This window comes from Musca autumnalis, unplaced genomic scaffold, assembly GCF_047663935.1.
Source record: "Musca autumnalis isolate F117 unplaced genomic scaffold, ASM4766393v1 scaffold_2, whole genome shotgun sequence".
In the NCBI taxonomy this organism is placed as follows: Eukaryota; Metazoa; Arthropoda; class Insecta; order Diptera; family Muscidae; genus Musca; species Musca autumnalis.
Genome location: NW_027411755.1, coordinates 98,231,239 through 98,256,924, shown reverse-complemented (window position 1 = coordinate 98,256,924; position 25,686 = coordinate 98,231,239). Strand labels below are relative to the sequence as shown.

Sequence of the window (25,686 nt, the reverse complement as noted above, 5' to 3'; positions counted from 1 at the left end):
CATTTTTAAGATAATAGGGTTGTTAACTTTCAATTTTAGGAGAATTCCTATGGTAAATTAAACAATATACCTATTTTGGCAAAGAAATAATTTTAAATTTCACAATGGGTCGTTAATTTGTGATTTAAAATGAGACAAATCCACATATACAGTTTTGCAAGAAAATGATAGCAAAATAAACAATTTGATATAATTTGAAATAAACCAATTGGTTTTATTAAAAATAAATACACGTATCAAGAAAATATATAGGAAATTCTAAGTAAAATAGGACACTTTGGTAGAATGTGGTTTTTAATTTCCTTTACATTTATTATTATTTACGTTTTTGCCCATTTATAAAAAAAATAAAAACTTATTTGTTTGACATAACTAAATGAAATTACAAACAAATATCCGCTATATAAAGGCAGTATTACATGTTACTTTGCCACATTTCAACATTTCCTTTATCTTACATATTTGGCATTATTTATAATCAGTCATTATGATGTGTTGTTTACAGAATGTTGAGCAGTTATCAGTTAACACTGAAACAAATGAAGGAATGTGTGCAAAACCCAATTCTTCTCCGGGCCAAATAGGTATATGCGATGAAAACCAGTTTGCAACAAGTTCACAAAGTGATATCCACATTTTAGACATTGGTCAGCACATAGAAAAACCTATTGACAACGCATTCAAGCAAAATCTCTATGAAAATACATGGACTCCACACTCCATCTTCAATTTTGAGCCACAAATAAAAAACGGGAAGAGGAGAATCTTTCAAACAAAACGGATTGATAGATTTTCGTGGTTGGCGTATTCAAAACGAACTAATAGAAATTATTGGATCATACATTCAGAGTTCCATTGTTGCCGAAGTCAAACGTGCTGTGTTCTTTACAATTATAGCTGATGAGTCCACCGCTATTTCCACAAAAGAGCAACTTTCTATATGCTTGCGATTTTATGATAAGGAATCAAATAAAGTAAAAGAATGTTTCCTCCGCTATGTAGAAGTAGACGGATTATCAGGAAAGGAAATATCTACCGTTATCATAAACAAAATTATAAGTTTGGGATTAGATCCTACATTTTTGAGAGGCCAAGGATATGATGGTGCAGGAAACATGTCAGGCAATTATAAAGGAGTTCAGGCCTTAATAAAATCAAAATATCCTTGTGCAATATATATGCACTGTTCCTCCCACATACTGAACCTAAGCCTGAATGCTGCATCGAAAATTCCGGGAATACGAAGTGTTTTTGCAATAATAGCAGAAATTTTCACCTTTTTTCGGAGATCACCCAAAAGGTCAGCTGTTTACGTAAAATTTTTGAGCAAGATGACAAGCCTGCAAAAAGGCTTGTGAAACACGATGGGTTGAAAGGCATGATTGCATACAAATTTTTAACGAATCACTAGAAGAAATTATGCAATCATTGGAAGAAATAGGATAAAATAGTAAGCTTAAAACGTGATTCATATTTAATAAATAAGTGATGAGAGAATGTAGGTCGAACCATAGTTAAATACATACGGTTCGGTTTCGGTTTTTAGGTTGCTGTGGTGCACTTAATTATCATCACAGGATAGTGAAATTTGATTTTTTATTAGGTGTGGCTATAGCATCTCAATTACTTGAGCTCACCCTTCACTTATCCAAATTTCTTCAGACTGTAAATCTCGACATAGTTCAAGCCAATGACCACATACATTTGGTGGTTGGAAAGCTGAAATCAATTAGAGAAAATGCTGAGGAGGAGTTCCACAAATTATGCGTGGAAACACAAATTATTGCACAAAAATTCGTCGTGGAGGTTTCTGTAGCGAGAAGGGTCGGTACCCAAAAATATAGATCTAATATACCATGTTCGGACTCAGAATCCTACTATAGGATTTCACTTTTTGTTCCATATTTGGACGAATTAATATCAAACATGACAAGCAGATTTCTGGACAATGAAAACATGATTAAAACACTGTCAAATATAGTTCCCTCCAAAATTATAAAGTTTTCCTTCGAGGATTTTGAAGATTTGAAGATTTTTTTATGCAAACGATTTTCGCAATTGCAAGCGAGAAGTTATGACAGAATTGGATTTGTGGATCACCATGTGGAAAGGGAAAGAGACGCGACCATCGAATCCACTTGACGCCATTGTCGATTGCGATGAAACCCTATTTCCAAATATAAATATACTCCTTAAAATACTTATAACTATACCTGTAACCACAGCATCAGCAGAAAGGACTTTTTCAACTTTACGTCGGATAAAGACGTATCTCCGTACCTATACATAAGGGGCGACGTACATAAGGGGGACGTTAATGTTGATGACATCCTAAATATATTTTTCTCTAAAAAAGCCTGAATGCTGCATCGAAAATTCCGGGAATACGAAGTGTTTTTGCAATAATAGCAGAAATTTTCACCTTTTTTCGGAGATCACCCAAAAGGTCAGCTGTTTACGTAAAATTTTTGAGCAAGATGACAAGCCTGCAAAAAGGCTTGTGAAACACGATGGGTTGAAAGGCATGATTGCATACAAATTTTTAACGAATCACTAGAAGAAATTATGCAATCATTGGAAGAAATAGGATAAAATAGTAAGCTTAAAACGTGATTCATATTTAATAAATAAGTGATGAGAGAATGTAGGTCGAACCATAGTTAAATACATACGGTTCGGTTTCGGTTTTTAGGTTGCTGTGGTGCACTTAATTATCATCACAGGATAGTGAAATTTGATTTTTTATTAGGTGTGGCTATAGCATCTCAATTACTTGAGCTCACCCTTCACTTATCCAAATTTCTTCAGACTGTAAATCTCGACATAGTTCAAGCCAATGACCACATACATTTGGTGGTTGGAAAGCTGAAATCAATTAGAGAAAATGCTGAGGAGGAGTTCCACAAATTATGCGTGGAAACACAAATTATTGCACAAAAATTCGGCGTGGAGGTTTCTGTAGCGAGAAGGGTCGGTACCCAAAAATATAGATCTAATATACCATGTTCGGACTCAGAATCCTACTATAGGATTTCACTTTTTGTTCCATATTTGGACGAATTAATATCAAACATGACAAGCAGATTTCTGGACAATGAAAACATGATTAAAACACTGTCAAATATAGTTCCCTCCAAAATTATAAAGTTTTCCTTCGAGGATTTTGAAGATTTGAAGATTTTTTTATGCAAACGATTTTCGCAATTGCAAGCGAGAAGTTATGACAGAATTGGATTTGTGGATCACCATGTGGAAAGGGAAAGAGACGCGACCATCGAATCCACTTGACGCCATTGTCGATTGCGATGAAACCCTATTTCCAAATATAAATATACTCCTTAAAATACTTATAACTATACCTGTAACCACAGCATCAGCAGAAAGGACTTTTTCAACTTTACGTCGGATAAAGACGTATCTCCGTACCTATACATAAGGGGCGACGTACATAAGGGGGACGTTAATGTTGATGACATCCTAAATATATTTTTCTCTAAAAACGGAAGGCTGAATGCTTAAAATGTAAAAATTTTTTATAGATTTACCTGTATAACCAATTAGATAATGTACATAATGTATGTTTTCTTTGTATTTTTTATATAGTTTTTATAGTAAGCAAATTAATGTAACTTGCGCGATTTCAATATAGTCTTTACTTTATATATTTCATATGTATGTATATATATATATATATATATATATATATATATATATATTGTTTTTTATAATAACGATGCGTTAAAAATAAGACTGAATAAATAAAATGTAAATTTTTATAATTACTAGTAAGCAATTAAAATATTGTCTTTAGTTGAAACACGTAATGTACGCTTTCTTCGTATTTTTATTTTTACAACTACTTGTATATAGTAATCAATTAATGTCTCTACTAGTCTTTACTTTATATATGCAATATATGTTTTCTTTGTACTTTTTTTCATAATAACGATACGTTAATTGAATATGAAAGGAAGTTATTAATATTATAATAAAATCATTTAAATAAACTTATACATACATCTTTTAATGGGAAAATTAAAATTACATATGTTACTAAAAATTCCTAGGGATGTAAAATAGACATTCTTTCATGTCGTATCGCCGCATTACATTGTAATGTATGTTCATATAAACATTTCTTACTAGTTCCCCAATAGTCCTACAGAATGGGAGGCCATAGCCAAGGAATTTACTGTAAAATGGCAATTTCCCAATTGTATTGGAGCAGTAGATGGCAAACATATTAGTTTTCGTCCATTGCGGAAGGATGGAGCTTTTTATCATAACTACAAGGGGACGAGTAGAATAGAATAGAGAAGGTGGAAAAAATAAACCTGGCGTGTGTTGCACTTCATAATTTTTTATTACATCATGATATCCTTCATCAAATTTTAGTCAAGGTTCGAATAATTCAGAAAACGTGGAAACTACATACTACAATCCACGGAGAGGTGAAGCCGAATGTATACGGCAACAATTCATGGAGTAGTTCAATAATGAGGGAAAACTCGATTGGTAATGGTAGGTTAAAATTATGGCTGTGTTGCGTATTGTCGGTTGCATTGTGTTGTTTAAACTTCGTCAAAATATTACAGTTGCACACTCATAAATTTTTCGTCGAAAATGCAACTAAATGTTAAAAATGCGCATTTTTGACGTTTGGAAACACGTAGCTTCGCAGTTGTTAAATACAGCGGCGTTAAGAAACATAATACTTCACAGATTTTTAGTCATTTGTAAAGCAACTGACGCCGGACGGAAGTCAGCCTATCAGTCAGTTTTCATAAATTAATTAGTATGTTCCAGAACCTTATATAAATATGTCTTGGCAATATGTTTACAAACAAACGTATTTTTGCTATTATAAAGCCAATTTCATATAATATTACTTTGTTTCTTTTTACAGTTTATATGTGGATGTTCTTTATATTGAATTTCCGTGAGACTTATACAAATGTGCGAAATCTTAAAAGAACCCAAATCAGCGCTTTGAATATGTCAATTATTGAATATGCACATACAGATAAAACAGCAATAGAAAACATTTTAGATTTCGCAATATTTCTGTACATTTAATTATTTGTATTAATAATTTTCTTAATATCATTAAAATACGACTATCACATTGTGCTTAACATGAATAACCATGAATAAAATAAAAATGCTGCGCATGCAAACAGAATATTAAAATGATATTTTATAGTAATTTAGTTGGACTAAACTTTCAGTGGTAGGTAGAGATTGGTACAGAAAATTGGATAGTGCCCAATCTGTTGGCGTCCATGCTTTAAACAAACAAAATCGATGCAGACAATGCATAGGTCAAACACTAAACAGGACCTACTTAATCTTTCCCTAATTCAGAAAGCTTCGCCGTTCCAGTACCTGTTTGGGGGTAAACGCCATGAGACTAATTGCACCAGCCGTGCCAAGTTAGAAGTTTCACCATAACGGTTAATATTTTCCGTTCTCCAGGGATTCCCGTATATAGAAAGGGACATTCATTTTGGGATCGATCTGATTTACTCCCAGAAGCAAGATAGTTTTGGGCACTTTTAACACTTCATGCTCTAGCGTAAAAATCACTACCAATATGTCTGCTTTACGATTTTCTGGACCAGCATTGCTAGCACTATCCGATTCACTTGTTGCGGTAGCTTTCTAAAGAATTTTAACTCGTTAAGTTTCTGTTTCCTTTTCTTGGCAACGCTCACAGCTCCCTTTACCATCACAGCCACCTTCACTACCATCGGTTCAATCGGTGACAATTTCATCCAAACTTGTTTAGGTTTGAACAAGGACCATATCTGTCTACTCCTTCCGGTACTCCCCCTTGAAAGGGCAAACATTTCATTAAAATGTTTATCTAGAACGGAGCAACCTGGGACAGCATTTCAGACTATCAAATTTATTTTTTAAAATCCTCCGGCAAAGTCGACAAATACTTGTTTTCGTTCCTTTTCTGGAATCACTCCAACAGTTTGCATTAAGTACTCGGTCTTCTCTACATATTCTTGACGTTTACTCACGTTTGAACGCGCAACATGACAGGGGCACTACTACGGATTTCGTCCAAACATACTTGGATACTTCAATGGGACACATTTTCATTTAGCATAAATGGTGAGGGTATAAAAATTCAGAAAGCTCTGACAATTTGAGAAATGATAAAAAGACAGGCGCCAGACATCACGAACATGGGCAAAATATCGTGGGCCTTAAAGATTAAGCATCATTGGAAAACCTAGAAAGCATCATCTTATGTAATTTCCATTTTTCTTCCGAAAAATTTAATTAACTTGTTTTCTTTACTTGTCTTGACAATGTTGAGAAATTGTCTATAAGTGGCAGGATTTTTGAGAATTATTTCGAAATTATTTTGGAATGAATTTCTAAACGAAAATGTAAGATGTCAAAGACAAAGACATACAACTGTATGTACTGTTGTATTTATGTCTTGGTCAAAGCATAGATTGTCAAAAGATATCAAGGTACAATTAATATTCTTTTAAAAATGCTCGACTATAGCTCTAAACCCCCTTAAAAATAATTACAAATTCATAAATACTTACGTATATTTATAACAAAATGTTGTTTTATTTTAATACTTCTTTAAGAAAATTAAGATGCAGAATTCTCTTTAAATTAAAAAAATATTCTATTTTAATTTTACATACATTTTAGGTGATCATACATTTAGTTGCATCAACAATATATATATATATATATATATATATATATATATATATATTATTTTATATATTATAGCTTCTCTAGTAAACTTATTATATTATTTTAATAGATGAACTAAAAATAATTGTATCAATAGAACTGTTCAATACTTTTATGTTATAAACGACGAACAATATAACAAACGTATTTTGGCATTTTATACCAACTAGGGACACAACATTAGGTACTTCACGGAATCATATGTATATCCAGAGTACTATACGGAAACTACATCTTTTTAGCGTTGTCGTTGACACAGCCGAATGTTTTTCTCTCGTTCTAATAGCAGATAGAAATGGTAGTACGATTTCCAAAAACATTTTTACATTTACAATTCCTGAGGATTTTAATGCCAATTACATTGTATATTCGTAAAATGAAATCCACTGGATTTAAGATAGGTTTTTATCTAATGAAATTGACAATAAAAATCCACTGAAATTGTAAATGTAAACGTACCTTAACATTTCAGTTATTGATACCAAAGCTGTAATAGTACGTTCACATTTACGAAATCCTCTCGACTTCAACAGTCAATTCCTTTGTGTGTACGGCAAATGAAAACTCATCCGAAATCCATTGGATTTCATTTGACGTATAAGCAATGAAATTGACTGTTAAAGTAGAGTGGATTACGTAAATGTTAACGTACTATAATATTGATATTAGTATAGCCGAACATTGACATGTTTAATCACTACAACGTCAAGACACTTTGTAGTTTCCGTTGAACACAAACATTAATAACACCGTGCTACAAAAGTTGACAAAATTTTTTTGCAGGGTTTGTGATGCATATATTCAGTTTTGTGGAAGTCCATGGAAGACGAAAATACCTTTGGTTGCTTTGGGTCACTTCGTTTTTATACCCTCAGCCTTTAGGCTAAGGAGGGTATATACACTTTGATACGATGAAAATGCGCCTCATCGAAATAATGGTTTTAGACCCCAAGTATGTTTGGACGAAATGTGTTTCAGACAATTTGGAGTCGATCTAGCCATGTCCGTCTGTCTGTCCTGCTGGCTGGATCGCACGATAACTGTCGAACGGATGAACCGATTCGGTTCATATTTTGGCTTTCGCAACATTTTGCCCAAACTTAGTTCAAGTTCGAAGATGAGCTACATCGGTCCACTCCTTCCGGTACCTTCCCCACAAAAGTTCGGGCCTGGTCTCGAATCGCTTTGATTTTTGTTGTAACAACTTGTATTCACTGTCCGCCATACGACGGTACAAGTTTCATTAGGGGCAAGTCCATACTTCCTGAGAAAATAGCCTGAAAGGTGCAAAAACCCTCTATGACCCCGTATGTAATGGTTTGAGCGCAAATGACTCTCGAACGGATCTGCCGATTCAGTCCAAAATTTGGCTTTCGTAATATTTTATTTAACCATAGTTTATGTTCGAAGATAATCCAAATCGGTCCATTCCTTCAGGTGCTTCCCCCACAAAAGTTCAAAAATATTCGGAAAAATTGTGCTCACGATAACTCTTGAAGTGAGTGCACGATTTGGTCCATACTTTACACATTTTAATACATCTACCAGATATAGATCAGGTTTAAATATGGACTATATTTGTCCACTTAAAGACCTGCTCTCGAGACACTTTGATTTCTGTTGAAGCAACTTGCATTCGCTACCTCAATTACGACGATAAATGTTTTTTCAGGGGCAAGTCCGTACTTCTTGAGGATACAGCCCGAAAGGTGTAAAAACCTCTATATGTAGTCGCTGGAAAGCACGAAAACCTCTTCTTCCCCTTAGGGTACCTCCCCCACAAAAGTTCAACATTCGTGTCGAAATGCAGTTTAGGGTCTCTTCTAAGATGCTTTGGAAATGAATGCCTATGCTGTTCATTGTGGTCCTGCTGTTTGCAGTCATATTACGTTTTCCGTGGACAAGCCAGGAAGCAGGCATACTGGTCCAAAAGTTATAAGATGACCCATTGAAATAACTAGTGTGACCAATACTTCCTATGTCGTCTATTCATTTAAGTAGCCCCTCCGCAAAACTTTAATCCTAATCCACATTATCGTCGGCAAGTTCAAAGGTACAAAATGACCACAAAATTCTAAAAAGAACCGAAAAACATTCGATCTGTCGGTAGATTAATATTTCAATTCACATAGGCTGAGGGTATATCTCTGTCGGCAAAGCCGACTGATTCTTTTTTACTTGTTTGATTTTATAACAATAAATGTAGTGAAAAACGGGGTTTCTTGGATTTTCAATAAACTTTATCAAATAACTTCTTTTTTCCACAACGGAAGTTTACAGCGTATTTTTTATTTAAAATGTGAAAATCATGTCTTTTGAACAAGCCATCACTTTTAAAAATCGGGTAGCAAATGGTTAAGTTATAGTGATTTAAGTGTGATAAAAACGCATTAAAAACAGGAAAATGCTTTTCCTCGTGCTCTAGGCTGCGTAGAAGACACCTAACTGCATAATAAATAAATGGATGATAATAGTCAAGGGCCTTCTAAAAAAGATCACGAAAGCACGATGATGCCGAAAAGCAGGACGCACTAAGGGAAAGTCAGGTAAGGCTTTGATCTCTCGTCGCGCTTTATAATCATATTAACATGTTTTCCCATTTTAGAAATCCAACGCTCTCCGGAATGAAGACTATTGTTGTTATTAAAAAAAAAATTTAAGTTTTTCTTTGTTTTGTTTATTAAATTATTAAAGTAAATTGTTTATACTACAGAAAGATTTTAGGAATGACCTAAAGGATATGAAAAAAATGATTTCTGGAAGAAAAGAACTTAAGTTTGCCTGGTTAGGAAACATAGTGGCAGCTCAAATGGAAAATATAGATCCAGAAAAACAAAGTGACGCCGCTTGGCAGATCCAATGCCTAATGCGGAAACTTACCAGACCATCCAAACAAGCATGCTCTTCATCATCAAAAAATATTTTGTGGAGCTGTCTATGCAAGGTATATTTGAAGATGAAGACAACAATGAAGATGTCATTGAAGATGAAGACTTCGTTATAGAGGAAGGCATCCTTGAGGAAAATGACACCATTGAATATGAAGGCTTTCCTTATTATAATTAGGTAACGTATATTTCTAGAATTTTCATATGCAAATATTTTTTTTATTTTCTACCATTTCAGAATAAACACGAAATTTCAACGAAAAAGTTAACCTTTAAAGTCTGATATATGGATATCAGATTGATTTATTATTAATTACACTGTGCTACAGTGAAAATTTGCAGGGGTTCTGACGCATAAATTCGGTATTGTGGAAGTCCATGGAAGACGACAATACCTTTGGTTTCTTTGGGTCACTTCGTTTTTTGATTTTATAACAATAAATATGGTGAAAAAAGGGGTATCTTGGATTTTCAACTTAAAACGGACATAACTTCTTTTTTCCACAATGGAGTTTTACAGCTTTTTATTTAAAAGGTGAAAATCATGTCTTTCGAACAAGCCATAATTTTTAAAAATCGGGTAACAAATCGCTGAGTTATACCGCTTGTTCATGTATGTCGCACGGAAACCTGTACGAAAGGAAAGCAGTCACTCGCTTCCGTCTAAAAATGCGTTCATGTATTTCGCAAACTATCGTGCGACTGCCGTTACGTATCCTATGCGAAATACTACTAATTTGAATGTACATTTGTTCCATAAATGAGAGCCAAATGAGAAATGAAAACAAAATCCACATATACATATAAAACATTGAAATATGTGTGATTTGTTTTCTTTGAAAAATAAAATGTGTCGGCGTTTTGAATTATTTTATTTAATTGAATTCTTCAAAATAATGAATGAAACAGCCATTAAAACGCGTCTGTAAAACTTTTATTTTGTTTCAAGAATGTGTTGCATAAATTTGTTTTAAGATTTTCAGTGTTATTCGCGAGTTTACGTTCTACTCGGCAGCTACAAAGCAAGTGAGTGATTTTGATATTCTCTTTCTATAAGAGACAGTCCTTTCGAAATACATAAACCCAAATTTAATGGAAAAGTGTACGTTAACGTGTTATTTCGTATGGGTTGTCGGTCGCATCGATTTTCGTTTCGAAGGTGCTTACATGAACAGAAAATGGTTTTTTCCACTTCCGAAGCGCAAGAAAACTTTCGGTCGACATACATGAACAGGCTGATAGTGATTTAAGTGTGACAAAAACGCATTAAAAAACAGGAAAATGTTTTTCCTCGTGCTCTAGGCTGTCTAGAAGACATTTAACTGCATAATTATTTGACTATTATCATCCATGTCAGCACAGGACTCATTTTTCGAACAGTGTATGTGGCTAATATCATTCTCTTTTGTGGAACACGCAGATTCATTTTCTGCATTCGTATCCCAAAAAGATAAAATTGTAGAACTAATATTAATAGGATAACGAATTATCAGATTACCTACGTCTGTGTTGTCTTTGCTAGACCTCAATGTGAGGCACCAGAAAATTCAATTGGTCGTAATACCATAGCTTATGAATGTAAATGTCTGAGACCACAGCTCCACTTTTCTTCGAGCTCAATAATTTGCGCTGCTCTTTCATAAATTAAATTTGCAAGTTCCTTCACTTGCTTTTTATTTCCTCCACATTTAGACATGGATCCAATACCTGCAGCTCTTCTAGAATAATCCGCCAAACCCTGGATTTTTTATTCTATCTATATAATCTGGCGTTCGAGCATTGTATAAGCAGGGGTACTGCTGAACAGATAATATAAGACTTTCAACCATATCGAAGTCATTCATTAATGAATATATATTTTAATTTTTCACTCTTGTTTTGTTTTTGATAGCCAATGTTCTTATTAAATTTATGTTTTTGCAGTGGATATTTCCCTTGTTTTTTCTTTTAATTTTGGTTGTTAGTTCCTCACGTTTTCATTTAAAGCTTTTATTTCCACTTCAAGTGTTTGCTAGAATGAGAAAAGAAAATGGAAGAAGAAAACCTGCAGCCAACTTCAGTTTAATTGAAACGAAAAACAAGGAGAGGGAACACAACAAACACAGAAAACCATGTACAGAGGTTTCACTACATCATACCCTCGCCTATAAACTTGATTTCGAAATTTGAAATCGTGCTAGTCTGTCCATCGACTATGTTAGTCGAAGAGTGGTTTCATTGAAGCTTTCAAGATTTCTTAGATCGAGTTCTTCACCACAGCAATTTCATGATTTTACTCTTCTATGGAACTCGACCTACAAACGCATAATTTCATGAATTTTTTCAATGAAATCACTCTAGTGTGGACCGGGACTATGAAACTCGACTTAATCTAGGGTCAAATTAGGCAAATATTTGCTCTAGCGACCGGCAGTGTGCGCTTACCGAGAACAAATGAGCTTAAATAATGCATTGAAATTTATGCTCACTTGCTCTCAGTAAACACACACTCGCTGTCGCTAGAGCAAATATTTGCCTAGTGTGACCCTAGCTTTAGGAACGCTTTATATCATGAAATTGAAACCAAGTTAGTGTGACCAAGGACTTACGAATAGAGGATAAAACAATTTCAGAATTTTTCAATGATGTACCCGACCTCTTGCTCTTCTATTCCCTGTTCGATAAGATGGGAAAGTTTTTAATGCAAGTTTCACCGTGTGGCATAAGACCTCGAACACATTTTTATGCCATGCGCCTTGTGAAGACTTTGTAATAAAGATAAGTTGCGAAACCAAAAGCAAAGGAAATCACTTATTATTTCAGTGCCAATCAAAAATGCAATTTCAATTTATTCATATAGATACGTTTGTTGACAGTTTCCCTGTACACAGAAAAAAAATTGTAGCCATTTGATAAAGAAATTCAAAGATTCAACCAAAAATTTATCGATTTTCCGGCAATAAAAAAAATTTTCATATTGTTTGATTATTTGATCACAAATTAAAAATACGGTTTGATAAAATAAAATTGTAACATTGACTAAAATATTTATCGAATTTTCTTATCTTGAACTGATAAAATATTTCACATATTGACAAAAATATTTATTAAAATATTCCACATTTTGCGTGATAAAAAGCAATTATTTTCTTGATTAAAAAAATTGGTGAATGCATTTTTTTCAATGTGCATATTTACAATTATTTCGTTGCTTTTCTTTTGTTAAATACAAACCCAAAAGCCACAAAAAAGATACATACACACATTTATAAATGGTGGTGGTGGTTATTTATTTAATTAAAACGCATAAAAATGCCAAACAAAAAGCAACAGCACACACATAGGTACATGAAAATAACAGATACATACAAGAAATAACAGATGAAAGAAAGAAAAACGGAATGGAATAATAAATAACAGAAGTAAATAATTATTTGGTGCCACACTTCAATTTTAACAAAAGAAAACAAAAAAATCACTTTTAAATATAAAATGCAGGGAACATCGTTGAACGCTTCTAGTTAGTTGTGAAATAAAACACATCATCTGAGGAAAAATGGATATCTGTAATTAAAAATATATTACATACATATTTCAAATATATAAAATGTATTGACGTTATTACCAATATCACATGCGGTTGCTTCTTTGTCCAATAAAATATTCTTATTCCCCTTTTTCAGATACGTGAATTCAATTATAAAATGTATTGGGAATTTAATTTACTTGAAAGACACCTTTACTTTAAGAAAACACAGAACCACTGATTTATTTCTGCGCTACCGATCCACACGCAACTACTGCTTTAAAGAGACTGCCAAAATTAACCAAACTTACGGTTAAAAAATATTATCTGCCTAACATAAACACCAAACAGAACAAAACATGAGAACTCGTACCATTTTTTCCTTCCCTCTTCGTTTGTTAGGTTCATAAAAAAACAGTAAGAAACTTATTGTATACATACAAGCCTTCACCCGAGCACAAGTAGATAAACAAACCAAATGGCAAACAAACGCATCATTCCTCCATTCCGCAAAAAATGCCCATAAACATAGCAACGACACTCACATCTCATGAAAAAACACAGCACATTGTTGTATCGAGCTCTCTATCTATGCCGTAAAAAAGTTTTTTCTCTCGCTCTTGAGAGCGAGAACATGCGACAAACGTTGAAAAACATTTTAACAACAGAAATTCATTAATAACCATAAACAAATTTCAATAAATTTTTTGTTTGAAATCGTTTATCGATCGCTTTCTAATAACATTTTCATGTTTGATAAACATTTTCCCTATATATTCGTAATATTTTATCACCATTCGACAAAAATATGGTGATAAAGCTTTTAATCAAAATTTTCAGGGTGGCTTTTTTTCTGTGTATGTACGTCAAATTAAGCAATTTTCCCCGATTCTCTATAACGTAGTAATTCGTTGGTACGTTCTAGTTCGAATGTACTTGCAAATTTTTTCGGACTATTGTGTAATTTCATAGGAATACCAAACAAGACGTGGAACATGTGTTATGTTAACCGTTTACATCGAAACCGAGTGAATTTCGTAAATGTAAACGGACGCTAATTGGCGACGGCGTAAGGAACGCCGTAAATAAATTGGGTCAACCAAATTTGAAATTTTTGGCAGGTGGCAACATTGTTGCCAAATGACGTGGCACTACAACTGCAACCAACTTCACTGCACAGCCGAAGGAAAAACGATCTTTCTTGTGGGTGCAGTATCAGAGAACAAACAACGAAGGAATTTGCAAACACTTGTAGTTTGCACGTTCTCAAATTATCACTGCCCATTCTACTAAGCCGAGTCACGTGTGTATGCAATTTTATATTTGCAAGTTTTGCTTCGTTTATTCCTTGGTTTTTATAAACCAAACATAAACTGCATTGTGGTAAGTTGTCCTCATCGCCACAAAGAAATAATTCGTGTGATACAAGAGACAGAAATTTATGGAAATTTTCATTGCAGAAAACTACACGAGGGATGTTAACGGTACTCCCTCGTGCCACCAAACGTACCAGTACCGGTCACCGGACAGGCGGAAATATTAATAAACCTGACAACATTCATTCATCACAGTTCTACAATAACTCAGCCATAGCCACATATAAATACCACCCACCTTTCTGTACATAATTCCGTCAACCAAATCAATAGCCATAACCATGTGATTCACTGCAATCACACCATACAGTACAATAACCCGGTTACGCCAACGTTCACAGTATCCCAACGAAATAGCCAAGTGGAGTAATATCCAATAAACCATCTACTACTATTTGTGAAAATAAACCCCACCACTGTGATAGGATCACAAGAACAAAGAGGAAAATCTGTCTTAGCCGCATATGTGACCAGCTGCACTTTTTTCGTTTGCACACGTGACGTCATGAACGGAGAATAACCGCTTAAACCTGCCATCAAGAAAAGTACATGTTATAGTTGTCTATTCCAAACGAGTGATACCACCCTATGCTAAACCGATGATTCGAACTGGAAAAAGATTCAAACTTGCCAGAATGCCGCCCTGAGAACAGCGACAGGGTGCCTCCTCAAATCTTCAGTGGACCATCTACATGAGGAGGCAAAAATTCTTCCTGTAAAGCAACACAATGAGATGCTTTCGTTGCAGTACCTGCTTGGATGGTATCGTGTGAGCCATCCCAATCACCATCTTGTGGATAGGCCCGCCCCATTCAGCGAGATCAGGAAGGATATCCATGCTCTAGAGGGAGAGGTCCAACGATACAGGAGAGAACCCCTAGATCAACAAGCATATCAATAACACGGACGCAGTTGCCAACACCTTTTTAACTGCCCCGCCAAACCTACCCATCTAACTCCAGTGTATCTGTGGCTACATCCCATCGAAGCAGCCATTTTTCTGGAACTGGAGATAGACCCAGAGCCAGATTGAACAGAGGAACGAACAAATAAACATAACAAAAACACTGTTACAACAACAGCATGCTAAACCGACGGCGTACAAAACACATAAATCATCAGTGACAGATCAGAAGCCCGGGACTTTTCAGCCTCAACGTCTACTATCTGGAAATGACGAGACGTTTTCTACCTTAACCGCCGAATACCATTGTTAATAATTGGAACTTTTTTTCGCATTGTCGCCATCTTGCAATATAAGAAAACTTTTAGTCAGCATTGTCACTAACAGACCTGAACTTTTCGGCCTGCACCATCAATATTATAAATGCAATAAACCAGAACTTACGATCTCCTCAATAACACCGCCATACTTATATGTTAATAGACTGACGGTTTACAACATCATCTACAATCAATAGTCCATAACTCATCAGCCCACCATCATCATCATTTTCTCGCTCATAGTGAAACTTTTAATACCAACATTCATCATCATGTACAGTGTTGTCACCATCTTCTAGCAGACCACAAATTTTCAGCATTTACTTCGTCATCACAATTCATCCACCAATAACCATAATAACTAGCCGTAACAGATGGACAACGTTACGAAAGGTATACAACAAAGTCGTCATACACCAGAGCTATTTAACAACACATTCACAACATTTTCCGCCAGCATTATTCAGAGAAGACATCAGTGACGTCATATCCACAAGAACATTTTGCTCGTCATTTCATCACTCATCGTCCATGCTCATGGATTTATGTATTCATACCAAATCAGAGGGAAGTAAAAGAGATTGAATGAGAGTAAGTCAGAAAAGTAGTGGTGTGCGAGTTGTTTGTTCAAATGTGTATCTGTTTCTGTTGAAACTGCCAAATTGTATTCCTTCATTTATCTATGTTTGAAACTAAAATAATTAAGCTCTACATTTATTTTCTTTGTTATCTCACTGCCATCAATCAAAGCAATTATCTTTGTTTACATTTTTATATTTTGGTGGTTTAATCTACATTCAAGATAAATTTGCTCTAGATTGTTCATAAATTGAAGCCTATCTTAAGGTATGTTTTTAAATTTCCCTTTTGTTCTTTATAGACTATAAGTTTTTTTTGGAACAATTATTAAACATTATAATTCGTATCTGTTGTTAACATCCAGTGTTAGTCCCATCCATAATTATAAATCGAAATAACATTATTGACCATTCCCATATATCAGGCGAGCTCGTTAGGTAGGGGGAAATTTTACATTGATCTGTTATTGTGCACAATGGCACGAAACATGATGAGATCATCATTTGGGTGGATCCATATTATGTATTTACATTGTTATTGAATTTAAATTATTGATAATCATTACAATTGCCATTAAACAATTGTATTATATAGTCATTTAGTTTAATTTAAATCTAATTAGATTTAAGTTGTATAAACTAAATGTTATTACCCTAAATGAATTGGATACATTTTATGGAATATGAAGTTGAAGATATGTACATCAATATGATGAGATAAATCATTTTATGAAAAGGTAATGTGTTAGGTAAGGTTCAATCGAGGAACGTTGAGGGAGTTCTCATAGGAGATGAGACTCATAGGGGATTCTAGAGTCGAATCCATAGGGAGGGCATATAGGTACCCAATACCATCAGGGGCCTAATAACAACAACAATAATACGTGGCACAACAACTTTAATATTTTCAGATATTTCTAAAGCGAAGCAAATTATATTTTTTTGTTGATTCATAATTAAGTGTGAATGACTGAGTGAGCTGGAGCAAAAGTTTATAGATGGAGCTGTCGGTGGGTCACATCATCAACAACTGAATGTGACAACGGCACACGTACACTCTCACGCTTTTCTTTTTCGAATACCACAACAAAATGTCTGTCATTGAGTCATCGTTTACATGACATGATTCAATTCCGCGGCATTATATATAAGGCAGAATTCATGATTAAAATTTTAGCTTTTATGAAATTTCGTGTAGATTTCGATTTTCAGGTTATGAGTTGTTCTTATATTAGAACTGTCAAATGCGACATAATACAAATCGATTCATTTTGTTTTCTTGAACCACATCTCAAAGAATAGAATTTTATTGCCTTGAATAATTGCGAATACAGCAACATTCAATTTGTAGTAAGATATTTGATACAGATTTCATAATTATACTTTCAGGCAGAGATGATGTATTGTCATTCACGATCTATATATTTAAGATCGGTAGTAATTAGCTACATCATTTGTGTCTATATAAATTTGCGTCGGATAAGAAATTTTTGGACTTTTTTTGGGTTGTTGTTGTTGCAGATAATTATATATGGTTGCTTTTCTGATTGAAACCTAACCTTTCACAAATACCTTTTAATATGTATATATACATTATTTTTGCTGAAGCCTAACTGTTACCGATATTTCAATTAATACAGTTTATAATATCGTCGATGTTTTTTTATTTTTTTATTTTTATTTTTTGAAATAAGTTCTAAAGTGTAAAAACTTTAGGAAAACAATCTTGAGACTTTTCTTTTTTGAATATTCTGATTGGAGAAGCGATATCTGATATCTTTGGAGGAAGATTACCCTAGTGGTAAATAATTATACCAGTTTTGATTTGTTTGAGATTTTATACGAGAGATTTATTGGATCTATACGTAAATTATTTGATTGGTTCAAAGTGTGTTGACTTGATTCTGGAATTAAACATGGATCCGGCAACGGGAGCGGTGAAGAAGACTCAAGGGCCAATCACCCGTTCGAATAGTAAAGCTTGCGATAATGTTCAGGGAACACAAGTTGATCATTCGCATACTTCTGATACTGATGATGAGGTTCAAGCCATAGCATCAGGAGCCACCGGTGAAGCAAGTACAATAACTCAGCCGTCAGTTAGTCCGTTGACACAAAAAGGGGATAGCCTTCAGGAGTCCCAGAAACTAAGTAGCACAGGAGTAGCTGAAGCTTCGGTTATAGAATTGTTTCGCAGCGAGATGAAAACTGCAGTAGCAGAGGCCGTCAAAGATGCCCTGTCACAAACGCCGATTCCCGCTGATAATCCGAAAAATACTTCGAAAGATGTTTCATGGCCGCGTGATTTACCACCATTACCACCACATAATCCAGAATCAGGTAGGACACAGGAAGTGCCTACTGGACCGCCGTATGATAGACCAACCCAAGATTGTAATTTTTATAAATCCAAATACCCGTACATTAGTAAGTGGGGGATTAAATTTGATGCCACTCCGAAAACACCTCAAGTGGAGGATTTCATATTCAGGGTTGAGAGATTGCAAAGGAGCTATGTTTGTCCTGACTGGGAGCTATTAGATGGATTTCATCATTTACCCGAAGGGCGTCCGAATCAGTGGTACTGGGCACAAATACGACTCCATCCCAACATGAACTGGACCAATCTCAAACTGTCTATTATTCGCGAATTTCAAATATATCAATCAAACCTAGACGTTTTAAGGCAGATGCTGGATCGAAAGCAAGGTCGAGATGAAACGGCAACACAATTTATCGACGCCATAACTAGTTTACGTAGCCAATTGAGAAAATCTTTGCATGATTACGAAGTTATAGACATTATTAAGGGCGGATTAAAGCCGAAACTTGCGCACCTGATCTTTAGTTCCGTTTGTTATTCAGTAGAAGGACTTCGTAACGAATGTAAGAAGGCCGAAAAATTCCTAGATAGGGAATCCTTTCAAAGGATGAGGCCAGCAGGAAATCCTCGCATGGCAAATGAAATTGCTGAACATGATTTTGATGAAATTGTTGAAGAAATTGACGAATTGAAGATTAGGCCAATAAATAGTGTCTTTTTGAAAACTGATAGTTCTCGTTGTTGGAATTGTGGACATAGTGGTCAAGTTTTTAAACAGTGTACGAGTTCGCAAAGATCGATGTTTTGTTTCAAATGCGGATCTCCCGGCGCCACTGCTCCCCAATGTAACAATTGCAAGAAAAATATTCGTTTCTCTGATTCCTCTAAAGCCGAGTCTCGTTCTACACAAACCGTAGACTGACTTAATACCAAAGATATTTCCACATCTGTAAAATTCAATGATTCTGACCAATGTTTTTCACCCGGACTTACCAAATACCCAGCTACAACTAAACCAAATTTGACCTTACCGTTCCATGTTCGCATGGCAAACTATATAAAAACCCGTGATCGTATTTTTAATTCCGAAATCTCTACCAAGTCCAATGTTTCCGTTTCAAAGCGCATCCTGAAAGCACGCGAGCGTTATAAAATCAGACGTCTGAAAAGATTATCTATTTCTTCCACCAATTTCTGCGATGTTCATTCCAATGATCCTCGACCATTCCGAGAAGTTTTGATTAATGGTATTCCGGTACTAGCACTCTTCGACAGTGGAGCTACAGTCACCTGTTTAGGTAAAAATTGTTTGTCGTTTATTGAAAAATTGAATTTGAAGGTTATCCCAATTTATAAATGTAGTGTCGGTACTGGTAATGGGCAAAGAGTTTCGTGTTCAGGCAAAGTTCAAGTAGAGCTCACGTACGATGACCAGACGGAGACCATGGACATCTACTTGATTCCTGGTCTAGAGAATCCAATGTACTGTGGTGTTGATTTCTGGAAGAAATTTAGTGTCGCACCTAAACTTATAAGCAGTATAGAGATCAAGTCCGATATTCAAGATTCCGATATGCATACATTGTCTTCAGACCAAATGTTGATGCTTGACAAAGCAAAAGAAAGTTTCAAAGATTTTGAACAGTTTGGTCTTGGGAAGACAAATCTGGAAGAGCATATTATAGATACGGAAGATGCTCCTCCAATTAAACAGCGCCACTACCCAGTATCTCCAGCTGTCGAATCCTTGATATATTCGGAACTTGATCGCATGCTAAAGTTAGGTGTGATAGAACCCAGTACCAGTCCTTGGAATTCGCCAGTCACGCTCGTGCGTAGGGGAGAGAAGAATAGGCTCTGCTTGGACGCGCGGAAACGGAACGACGTTACGATTAAGGATGCGTACCCACTACCATTTATAGATTCTTTGTTAGGACGGTTACAAGACGCCTATTTTATCTCAAGCATTGACTTGAAAGACGCGTTTTGGCAGGTTCCTCTGGCAGCTAACAGCCGTCCGAAGACTGCGTTCACAGTACCGGGGAGACCACATTATCAGTTCACCGTCATGCCGTTTGGGTTGTGTAACGCTGCCCAACGGTTATGTCGGTTAATGGATAAAGTGATCTCACCGGAACTGAAGAACAAAGTCTTCGTATACCTTGACGACCTTTTGGTCGTATCTCCAGATTTTGAGACTCATGTCGATCTGTTGAGCAAGGTAGGCGAGATGCTGTCCAGAGTGAACCTGATCATAAACTTAAAGAAGTCGAAGTTCTGTCGTCGTCAGCTGAAATACTTGGGATACATCGTCGGTGAGGGGAAATTAAAGCCCGACCCTTCAAAGATTGATTCAATAACTGACATACCAGTACCGAAGAATACGCGTGAGGTCCGTAGATTTTTAGGAATGGCATCGTGGTTTAGGCGATTCATTAGGAATAATGCCGAAATTACGACCCCTATTACTCGCACCTTGAAGAAGAGCAAAAAGTTTTCCTTTGAAGAAGAAGCAGTTGATGCTTTCAATAAACTTAAAGTAGCTCTTACTACAAGCCCCGTGTTAAGTCATCCAACTTTTGATAAGCGATTTTACGTCCAATGTGACGCGTCAAACATAGGCATTGGTGCTGTCTTGTACCAACTAGACGCTGAAGGTCTGGAACGTCCCATCGCCTTTCATTCCGCTCAGTTATCCAAGGCTGAACGGAATTATAGCGTAACTGAGCGGGAGTGCTTGGCCGTTATCAGCGCAATTGAAAAGTTCAGACCGTTCATTGAACTTATGCCGTTCACGGTGGTAACGGACCATAGCGCTTTGAAATGGCTGATGGGACAGAAAGATCTCAGTGGTCGGTTGGCAAGATGGAGCCTAAAACTCCAAGCCTTTAATTTTGAGATACAACACCGAAAAGGTTCCCAAAATGTGGTCGCCGACACATTATCGCGTGTGCATATGGATGAACTTAACATGTTTGTAGATGAAAAACCTATAGTAGATCTAGAGTCACCCGAATTCAAGAGTGAAGAGTACTTGAAGTTAATTGATATGGTTAAAGAAAACCAGGACTGTCTTCCAGACTTAAATGTTTGCGATACCTTCATTTATAAAAAGATAATTCCGTCGGATGGCACACAAGTGCATGAGAATTTCATATGGAAGTTATGGATTCCTTCAGGATTGACCAGATCTTTAATTGAAAACGCACATACGCCATCGGTAAACAGTCATTGTGGGATAGGTAGAACCATCGCGGCGCTTAAACAGTATATTTATTGGCCGAAAATGGCAAATTAAATTCGTGAGTTTATAAATTCTTGTATTGTTTGCAAGGAGACAAAAGCTCCGAACAAAATCTTACGCCCTAAGATGGGAAGCGAAACGGTAACTAACAGGCCATGGCAGAAAATTTTTATAGACTTTATCGGACCATTTCCGCGATCGAAATCCGGCAATACTTATGCTTTCATCGTCTTAGATCATTTGACGAAGTTTATTTTGTTGAAACCGCTAGCGAAAGCTAATTCGAGAAACGTCATTCGATTTTTGGAGGCAGAAGTGTTTCATAAATTTGGCGTTCACTCAGATAACGGGAAACAATTTGTTTCTTCAGAGTTTACTAGTTTCTTAAACAGATATGGTTGTCAACCGATGCGAAATGCCGTGTATTCGCCACAGGCGAATGCATCGGAACGCGCAAATCGTACAATCATAGCGGCGATTCGGTCATATGTATCCGAAGACCAAAAAGATTGGGTCTACTGTGCATACATCAATCGGATGTTCGCCTTATTTTGCACTTTTTGGAATGCATATGGTCACTCACGCCAGCGCATATGATTTGTCAACGAAACTAGGAACTCTTGAAGACGGAGCTGTTGAAATTATACCGAAACAAAACATGCTGGAAATAGTCAGGAAAACGATCAAGGAAAAACTTCATGATTCTTATGACAAATCGGCGGCCCGATATAATACGCGATCTCGAGAGGTAGATTTTAAACCAGGACAAGAAATCTTGAGACGCAATTTTGTCTTAAGCGATGCTTCGCGCAATATTAATTCGAAATTGTGTAGAAAATTCGCAAAGTGTATAGTGGTTCGGAAAGTGGGAAACGCGAAGGACCTACAGCATATAGTTGCCCGGTTTTATTAGATTTTTTTCTTGTAGTTGTGAGATTAATCTCAGGGTCGCGGTTCTTCCCCAGCCCTTAACATAACTCGGTTAACTTCCCGAATCAGTATGGCTTCGGCAGGCCTAAGCCAACGTGTTCGGATTTGTTATGTTAACCGTTTACATCGAAACCGATTGAATTTCGAAAATTTAAACGGACGCTAATTGGCGACGGCGTAAGGAACGCCGTTAAATAAATTGGGTCAACCAAATTTGAAATTTTTTGGCAGGTGGCAACATTGTTGCCAAATGACGTGGCACTAGAACTGCAACCAACTTCACTGTACAGCCGAAGGAAAAACGATCTTTCTTGTGGGTGCAGTAGCAGAGAACAAACAACGAAGGAATTTGCAAACACTTGTAGTTTGCACGTTCTCAAATTATCACTGTCCATTCTACTAAGCCGAGTCACGTGTGTATGCAATTTTATATTTGCAAGTTTTGCTTCGTTTATTCCTTGGTTTTTATAAACCAAACATAAACTGCATTGTGGTAAGTTGTCCTCATCGCCACAAAGAAATAATTCGTGTGATACAAGAGACAGAAATTTATGGAAATTTCCATTGCAGAAAACTACACGAGGGATGTTAACGGTACTCCCTCGTGCCACCAAACGTACCAGTACCGGTCACCGGACAGGCGGAAATATTAATAAACCTGACAACATTCATTCATCACAGTTCTACAATAACTCAGCCATAGCCACATATAAATACCACCCACCTTTCTGTACATAATTCCGTCAACCAAATCAATAGCCATAACCATGTGATTCACTGCAATCACACCATACAGTACAATAACCCGGTTACGCCAACGTTCACAGTATCCCAACGAAATAGCCAAGTGGAGTAATATCCAATAAACCATCTACTACTACTTGTGAAAATAAACCCCACCACTGTGATAGGATCACAAGAACAAAAAGGAAAATCTGTCTTAGCCGCATATGTGACCAGCTGCACTTTTTTCGTTTGCACACGTGACGTCATGAACGGAGAATAACCGCTTAAACCTGCCATCAAGAAAAGTACATGTTATAGTTGTCTATTCCAAACGAGTGATACCACCCTATGCTAAACCGACGGCGTACAAAACACATAAATCATCAGTGACAGATCAGAAGCCCGGGACTTTTCAGCCTCAACGTCTACTACCTGGAAATGACGAGACGTTTTCTACCTTAACCGCCGAATACCATTGTTAATAATTGGAACTTTTTTTCGCATTGTCGTCATCTTGTAATATAAGAAAACTTTTAGTCAGCATTGTCACTAACAGACCTGAACTTTTCGGACTGCACCATCAATATTATAAATGCAATAAACCAGAACTTACGATCTCATCAATAACACCGCCATACTCATATGTCAATAGACTGACGGTTTACAACATCATCTACAATCAATAATCCATAACTCATCAGCCCACCATCATCATCATTTTCTCGCTCATAGTGAAACTTTTAATACCAACATTCATCATCATGTACAGTGTTGTCACCATCTTCTAGCAGACCACAAATTTTCAGCATTTACTTCGTCATCACAATTCATCCAGCAATAACCATAATAACTAGCCGTAACAGATGGACAACGTTACGAAAGGTATACAACAACAACAGTAGTTCCAAGCAGAAGACATCAAAGTCGTCATACACCAGAGCTATTTAACAACACATTCACAACATTTCCCGCTAGCATTATTCAGAGAAGACATCAGTGACGTCATATCCACAAGAACATTTTGCCCGTCATTTCATCACTCATCGTCCATGCTCATGGATTTATGTATTCATACCAAATCAGAGGGAAGTAAAAGAGATTGAATGAGAGTAAGTCAGAAAAGTAGTGGTGTGCGAGTTGTTTGTTCAAATGTGTATCTGTTTCTGTTGAAACTGCCAAATTGTATTCCTTCATTTATCTATGTTTGAAACTAAAATAATTAAGCTCTACATTTATTTTCTTTGTTATCTCACTGCCATTAATCAAAGCAATTATCTTTGTTTACATTTTTATATTTTGGTGGTTTAATCTACATTCAAGATAAATTTGCTCTAGATTGTTCATAAATTGAAGCCTATCTTAAGGCATATTTTTAAATTTCCCTTTTGTTCTTTATAGACCATAAGTTTTTTTTGGAACAATTATTAAACATTATAATTCGTATCTGTTGTTAACATCCAGTGTTAGTCCCATCCATAATTATAAATCGAAATAACATTATTGACCATTCCCATATATCAGGCGAGCTCGTTAGGTAGGGGGAAATTTTACATTGATCTGTTATTGTGCACAATGGCACGAAACATGATGGGATCATCATTTGGGTGGATCCATATTATGTATTTACATTGTTATTGAATTTAAATTATTGATACAATTTGATACATTGATACAAATTGATCATTACAATTGCCATTAAACAATTGTATTATATAGTCATTTAGTTTAATTTAAATCTAATTAGATTTAAGTTGTATAAACTAATAGGCCGTTTATATATAACAAGGTTAACCCAGTGGGTCTGGGTTTCAAATGTCATTTCCATTGTATATACTTCAAACAAATCCTCATAAAGAAGGTTAACCCTGCAAAAAACTATAATATAAACGCCGTATAAATGTTATTACCCTAAATGAATTGAATAAATTTTATGGTATATGAAGTTGAATATATGTACATCAATATGATGAGATAAATCATTTTATGAAGAGGTAATGTGTTAGGTAAGGTTCAATCGAGGAACGTTGAGGGAGTTCTCATAGGAGATGAGACTCATAGGGGATTCTAGAGTCGAATCCATAGGGAGAGCATATAGGTACCCAATACCATCAGGGGCTAATAACAACAACAATTATACGTGGCACAACAACTTTAATATTT

The 25,686-nt window shown here is 35.8% G+C and overlaps 1 protein-coding gene and 2 long non-coding RNA genes across 3 annotated transcripts in view; all 3 read left to right on the top strand.

Moving 5' to 3' along the window:
• LOC141394336 (alpha-N-acetylgalactosaminidase) overlaps positions 1-25,686 on the top strand; it is a 386,219-nt gene that overhangs the window by 5,007 nt on the left and 355,526 nt on the right. The gene's annotated exons all lie outside the window — the stretch shown is intronic.
• On the top strand, positions 14,302-18,027 carry LOC141392979 (uncharacterized). Its single transcript, XR_012409937.1, has 2 exons — positions 14,302-14,508; positions 14,586-18,027. It is a non-coding gene; the product is annotated as an uncharacterized lncRNA (long non-coding RNA).
• LOC141392978 (uncharacterized) lies at positions 20,755-25,488 on the top strand. Its single transcript, XR_012409936.1, has 2 exons — positions 20,755-23,293; positions 23,371-25,488. It is a non-coding gene; the product is annotated as an uncharacterized lncRNA (long non-coding RNA).